Genomic DNA, 6,490 nt, shown 5'->3' on the forward strand with positions numbered 1-6,490 from the left:
CGGTGCCATGTCTGCGCCCGGATCAGAACCGGCGAAACCCCGGGCTGCCCGAAGGGGAGCGCGACAACTCAACAACTCAGCCAGGGGGCGGGGCCCGTGTATTTACTTCTGTATTTCTAAATAATAGACTTCTATCTCTACTTGATGACTTTTCAGGCTGTTATACTAGCTAACGACTTCCTATACTAGAAAATAAGAATCTGGTTCTTCTACAACATACACACACACAAATACGCGCACACTTCCCCTCCCGCACAATTTCTCAAGTATAGTTATATCATAGTTTTTGCTTAAAACAGAATTCATGATATATAGTATAATGACTGTGTAACTACTGTTCACAGATAAACCATGTCATCTGCTTTGAGTATATTTTCTTTCTTGTACAACTTCCTGTTTTCTCAGGAGTTAACAGATGACCTGTTTTTTCATTTGTTTGGTTCTCTCTTTTCCTATCACTAACCCTCCCAGAACTCTCCACCAAATTATGAATCTCCTCTCAGTTCACTTAAATACAGTAGATGGTCTCTAACTTTGGTTTTATTGCTTGGAGACTTCTCCCCTGGAGCCCCCTGTAATCCTGCTCCAGCCTGGACAGATTTCTCTCTGGATCTGCTGCGAGGCCATCTTCTTGGGTTTTAGCTACCCCTTCATCCTAGGATTTCCTCCTGCCTTTCTGCCATATGGCAGCACTTATTTCCTGCATCTACGCCTTCATCTTTCTTGGTCTATTCCTTTGTTTTAGAAGAGCTCATCCTTCAGTCACTTCTCAAGAAAGAATTCTTAGGAGGTGACATTAAGACCTTGAATATCCAAAAACATTTTTTCTACCTTTATAATTGATTGATAGTTTATCGGGACATAGAAATCTAGACTATAAATGAGTTTCCTTCAGAAGCTTGGAGACATTGCATGATTATCTTCTATTATGCAGAATTATAATCAGTTTCATTCCACTGGAAAATTTAAGAATCTTTTATTTGTCACAGTGTTCTAAAGTTTCATGAAGATATGCCTTGCTGAGAATCTTTTTTTTTTCAGTCCGCTGTGCTGGGCAATCAAGGGATTCTTTTCTTTTCTTTTCTTTTTTTAATTTTTGCTGAGGAAGATTCTCCCTGAGCTAACATCTGTTGCCAATCCTCCTCATTTTTGGCTTGAGGAAGACTAGCCCTGAGCTAACATACGTGCCAATCTTCCTCTATTTTATATGTGGGTCATTCCACAGGATGCCTGACAAGTGGTGTACGTCCACGCCTGGAACTCGAACCTGCGAACCCAGGCCACCCAAGTGGAGCGCGCTGAACTTCACCACTATGCCACTGGGCCAGCCCCAGTCAAGAGATTCTTTTAATATGAAAACACATAGCTTTCAGATTCAACAATTTTCTTTTATCGTGTCTTTGACCATGTCCTTCCCTCTGCTGTCTTGGTCCCTTCTCCAATCTTGAACTTCCAGAACTGATCCTCTGATACTCATTTCTTTTCTGTCTTATTTTCTACATTTTAGTTTTTTAATTCTACTTTCTGTTCAACTTTATCTTCTAACACTTATATTGAATTTTCACTTCTGCCAACAATGGCAGAAACCCAGAAGCAAGCCCATTGCATAAGTTTCTAAGATCTTTTTCTTCTCTGAATATTCTTTTTTTTAATTTCCGCTTGTTCTTCGGTCGCAGATTTGATATCGTCTCTTAACTCTCTGTGAATATTGGTCTTTTAAGGTTTTCTTCTATTACCTGCATTGTCATTTTTATCCAAATTCCTTTTATTTGTTTATCTATTTATCTGAAGGTTTGGGGGTTTTTCAGTGTTTCAAATGTAAGGTTTTCCTGAAATGTCCAGTAATCCTCGGCCATCTGCTCCTGTTTAAGAATGAGGTACTAAAAACTGTTGGGAAGCTGTGTCTGAAAGGGCATGGTTTGTCAGTCAGTAACCTTCATTATAGTGTGACCCAACTGAGTTATTTTAAGGGGGGTTGTGAGATTGTGATTTATAATAAGAAATATATATTTGGCCCTCCTCCCAATTCCTGGCAGAGAGCTCCTAAAATCCTTGAATTTCCTAAGTGACAAGAGTGGTAAATTTGTCTTGATATTCATAATGAGCCCCTTTCAACTACACCTGAGGTTATGCGCCGGAGTCCAGCTCCAGCAGAGTCCAGGTTCCTGAGGGAGAGACGGAGTCGGCGCAGTGAAGGAGCGGGCGTGAGACTTGAGTCGGTGCAATCAAGTCTCACTTTACTGTGCACAAGTGTCGTTTTTATATTTTTCAGGATTAGTACAGAAATAGCTCTACAAATATTCTCAGAGAGATAAGGAAGTACAAAGCAAGTCTGTCTTTACTGGTTTATACAGCGTTTTTATATCTTTTTTAGCAGGGGATAAATATAGCAGTACAGATGTTCTTGCAGAGTAAACCACAAAGCATTCATTGATAAGTATAATCCTACAGGGAACAGAGTTAACTTTTGGGGGGAAAGGTTAACTATCTTTTCCTGCACAAAAGCGACTTCAGCAATTAAGAAAAGACTTCTATGATATTTTGCCAGACACATGCAGGAGAATAATATATTTTTCAATAACTAACATATGGAGGAAAATTCTACTTTACGGAGGAAGTATATCTATGCTTATCAGGGAAACTGGAGGAAGAGCAAAACATCAACCAGAAGGAGGCAGCTGCTTTGATCCAAATACTCTCTTCAGTATGAACCCCTCATTAGGGAGAAAATTCTCCCACTATCTATGTGCGTCAGGGGGAACTTGCCACTTGCGATATTCTGAAGGCTTATGCAGATGGTCACATATTTTTCTCAGTACCAACCCCGCGGGGGGAGCATGCTCTTTTCTCCAAAGCAGCCATCTGGAAAATTACAGCATGAGTAGGAAAATGGGGTATAAGACAAAGGGAAGAAAAACAAGTTTTTAAAGTTCAGCATAGCTTGGGGGAAGGCCGGCTTTACATTTTCTTGCGGAGGGGCGCCGTGCGTCCCTCCACTCTTCTTGATCAGCTGGACCCTGTCAAACAGCCGATCAAATGCTGCCTCGGCCCCCAGCAGTTACGTTAATGAGGTGACATTTGGAAAGCACCTAAGGATGGGGCTGGTCGCCAGGGAAACCAACCATGTGATTGGAGGGTGGGAACTTTCAGCCCCGCCCCCTGACCTCTGGGAAGAGGAGTAGAACTGGAGGTTGAATGGGTCACCAATGACCAATAACGTGATCAATCATGCCTATGTAATGAGGCCTCCATAAAAACCCAAAAGAACAGGGTTTGGAGAGCTTCCAGGTTGGTGAACCCGTGGAAGTTCAAGGAGAGTAGCTTTCCCAGAGAGAGCGTGGAAGCTGTGCACTGCTTTCCCCACACCTAGCCCCATGCATCTCTTCTATCTGGCAGTTCCTGAGTTATAGCCTTTTATAATAGCTGGTAATCTATTAGGTAAAATGTTTCTGGGAGTTCCATGAGCTGCTCTAGCAAATTAATTGAACCCAAAGAGGAAGTCATGGGAACTTCTGATCTATAGCCATTGGTCAGAAGCATGAGGGACAACGCAGACTTGCAAGCAGCATCTGACGTAGGGGAATGGGACAGTCTTGTAGGATCCGATGCTATCTCCAGGTAAATAGAGTCAGAATTGAGTGGAAGTGTAGGACTGGTGTTGGAGGATTGCTTGGTGGGGTGCAAAAACACACACGTCCGAATAGCCATCTTGGGATAGTTCAGCCTTCTCTTCATCAGCACAGACCCACCACTTGCCCTCATGGCAGTTCAATGTCAGGCACCGAAGTTGGATTTCCAGGCTCAAATCCCTCTTCACCACTCACCAGATGTTTGACCTTGGACAAATTAACTAACCTCGCTAAGCCTTTTTCCTCACCTCTAAAAATGAAAGCGAAAATAATGTCTAGCTTAGAGCATCATTTTGAAGATTAAATAGCGTGATAAATGCAAAGCGCTTGAAAAAGTACCTGACACACAGTAGACCTCCGATAAATATTGGGTGCTTTTTTTTAACTATTGCTCTTCTCTGGCCTTTTAAATGCTCTCCCTCTTCCTCTCTTGTCCTTTCTCATCCATTATTCATTCAGACAGTGTGACCATTTTAAAACATAGATCTAATCAATCAAGTCCATCTTGGCTTGCTTGGGACGGATGGGGTTCCCAGACACAGGACTTTCATTGCTAAAGCCTGAACATGCCTGGCAAACCAGGACGAGTTGGTCACCCTAAGTCACTCCCTACATAAGACAATGTACAGGCTTCCCATTTCTCTTTGAGTAAAGTACAAACTCCCTGCCATTCAAAGCCCAGGGTGACCTGGCCCCTGCCCTCCAGTGTCGAGCCTCTCTCCTTCCCCCAGAACTGCACTCCATCTGCTCTGGCCTCCTTCCAGCTCCTCCATCGCAGGCCATGTTCCCTCCCACTACAGGGGCTTCCCCCATGCTATTCCCCATGCCCAGAACACTCTTCCACTCTTCATCCTCCGTAGCTAACTTGTGCTTTAGGTATCTGTCAGGAAGACCCTCCCTGAACCCCCAGACAGGGTCACGTGCCCCGCAGTAAGGACTCCTTGGGGGAATGGGTTGTTCACAGGAAAAGAGTCTCCCTTATTTATTCATGGCTGCAGCAGCAGCAGCCAGCACAGGGCCTGCCCCACAGAAAGATTAGAGTAGCTCTCTGCTGGATTAACTAAATCATTAAAATGTAAACACGCCTTTATTATCTGCTGACACTTAGTGAAGCTTAATTAGCAGCCAGCTGAGAGCAAGGCCCTGGGAAAGACACAGCAGATGTGCAGAGGAGTTGGATGGAGGACCTGAAGGGAGAGATGGGAGGGACCCAAGGAGCTACTCTGCCTCCTCGTCAGCTCTGCTACAGGAAGGAGGACTCCAGAGAAGCACTGCCAGCCCTGAGCATTTCTTAAAACCCCTCCACACCCTGGGAATTAGGAACCTCACCCTCCACACCCTGCTCTTAGACCAGGGTCTTGGCTACACCTGCCTTCCGTAGGCACTGCCCTACTTAGGAAGGGCCCTGTGAAGGATGAGCACTTGGATGCTGGCACCAATGTAGGGGAAGTTCTATGGTTCTATTGCCTTGGCACAATCTGCCACTGTGTGACCTGGTCTCAGCCCTTTCCTTCCTCCGCATTCCATGTCCCACCCAGGCCTTGCTCAAGCCTTGCCCCACCCCAAATTCTGCCCCCTCAGGGACGCTATCCCTGATGTCCAGCCCCACGTCACCCCCATCTCAGAGCCCTGCCACCCAGTACATCACCTTAGATCTGCTGCCCAGACTGTTTCATCTCCTGCCTGCTCAGCAGAGGCTGTGTCTCTTCGTCAAACTAGATCACCTCCGAGGCTGAGCACTTTCTTCCCTCACCCTGGGTGGTCCTCAGGAGCAAGGCTGTGCTCTTCCTCAGCTGGCAGCTTATTCAGGGCCTCGGTCTCCTCACTCACACTGGGGACTCCCTGAGGGCCTCTCCTGCCTCTGACTCTCTCTCCAGACCCTGGTTCAGAACTTTAGCCACAGCATGCAGAAGAGAGGAGACGGTGTGCCCTCATCCTAGCTCCTCAAAGATCGCTGGTTGGGGAGAGAAGGGGTGAGGAGATCCCTGCATGCCAGCAAAGAAAGGAGATAAGCAGGGCCAGCTTTAAACTGCCGCCAAGCTAGAAATTCAGAGAAGTTCACATCTGGCTTCTGCTACGGGGCATGACCTGAGTTCCAACTCCCAATGCTCTAATGGGACGGACAATGGCCATGACTTTGGTGAGATCTGTTGAGGGTGTCCAGGGCCATGGTGCCCATCACAGCAAGCCTAAGGCCATCCACATGGTTTTGTCCACAGTGGCTCTCCAGGGAGCACAAGAGGCAGGAAAGGTAATATTCACTCAGGGCTTACTAAGCGCTGGCCTTCCAATGCTCTGCCTCACATTGCCCTAATATTCGGGGGCTATTCTGAATATTATGAAATGGTTCTGGAAAAAGACAAGCAAACTCCCCATTTTCCAGGCAAAGGTCTGTCCAATCCCATCTGCTAAGTGCAGCTGCCGTGGGGGCTTTGTCTCTGGCACCCACCCAAGAGTTGATGTGGACGTGATCACTCAATCAGCAATTATTCCTAAGCTACTTGGCGCCAGGTCTACTTCAATTAATACTGACTCTTCCCGGCCACCCCGCCTCACCACCTTGACTGGACTAGCACGTAGTCACAGTCAAAGGAGGCACAAAGGTGACTACAGTGGCCGCTATGGGTTTTCTTAAAGGACTCAATCAAAGCACCATATAGAAATCTTTCTAGAAATTTTTACCAGAAGCCATTTCCTCTCCCCTTGACCCCACTGTCTCAACATAAAAACCTCTCCAGCTCTCTCGACCAGTTCCCTCTCGGCCACATCGCTCTCCCCACCCCTTTGTCTTTCACTGCGTTGCCATTCCCAGCCAAAAGTAGCCACTAGGACTTCCGTTCCTCCAGCCATTGCCAGGCCCT

This window comes from Equus asinus, chromosome 25 (genome assembly GCF_041296235.1).
Source record: "Equus asinus isolate D_3611 breed Donkey chromosome 25, EquAss-T2T_v2, whole genome shotgun sequence".
In the NCBI taxonomy this organism is placed as follows: Eukaryota; Metazoa; Chordata; class Mammalia; order Perissodactyla; family Equidae; genus Equus; species Equus asinus.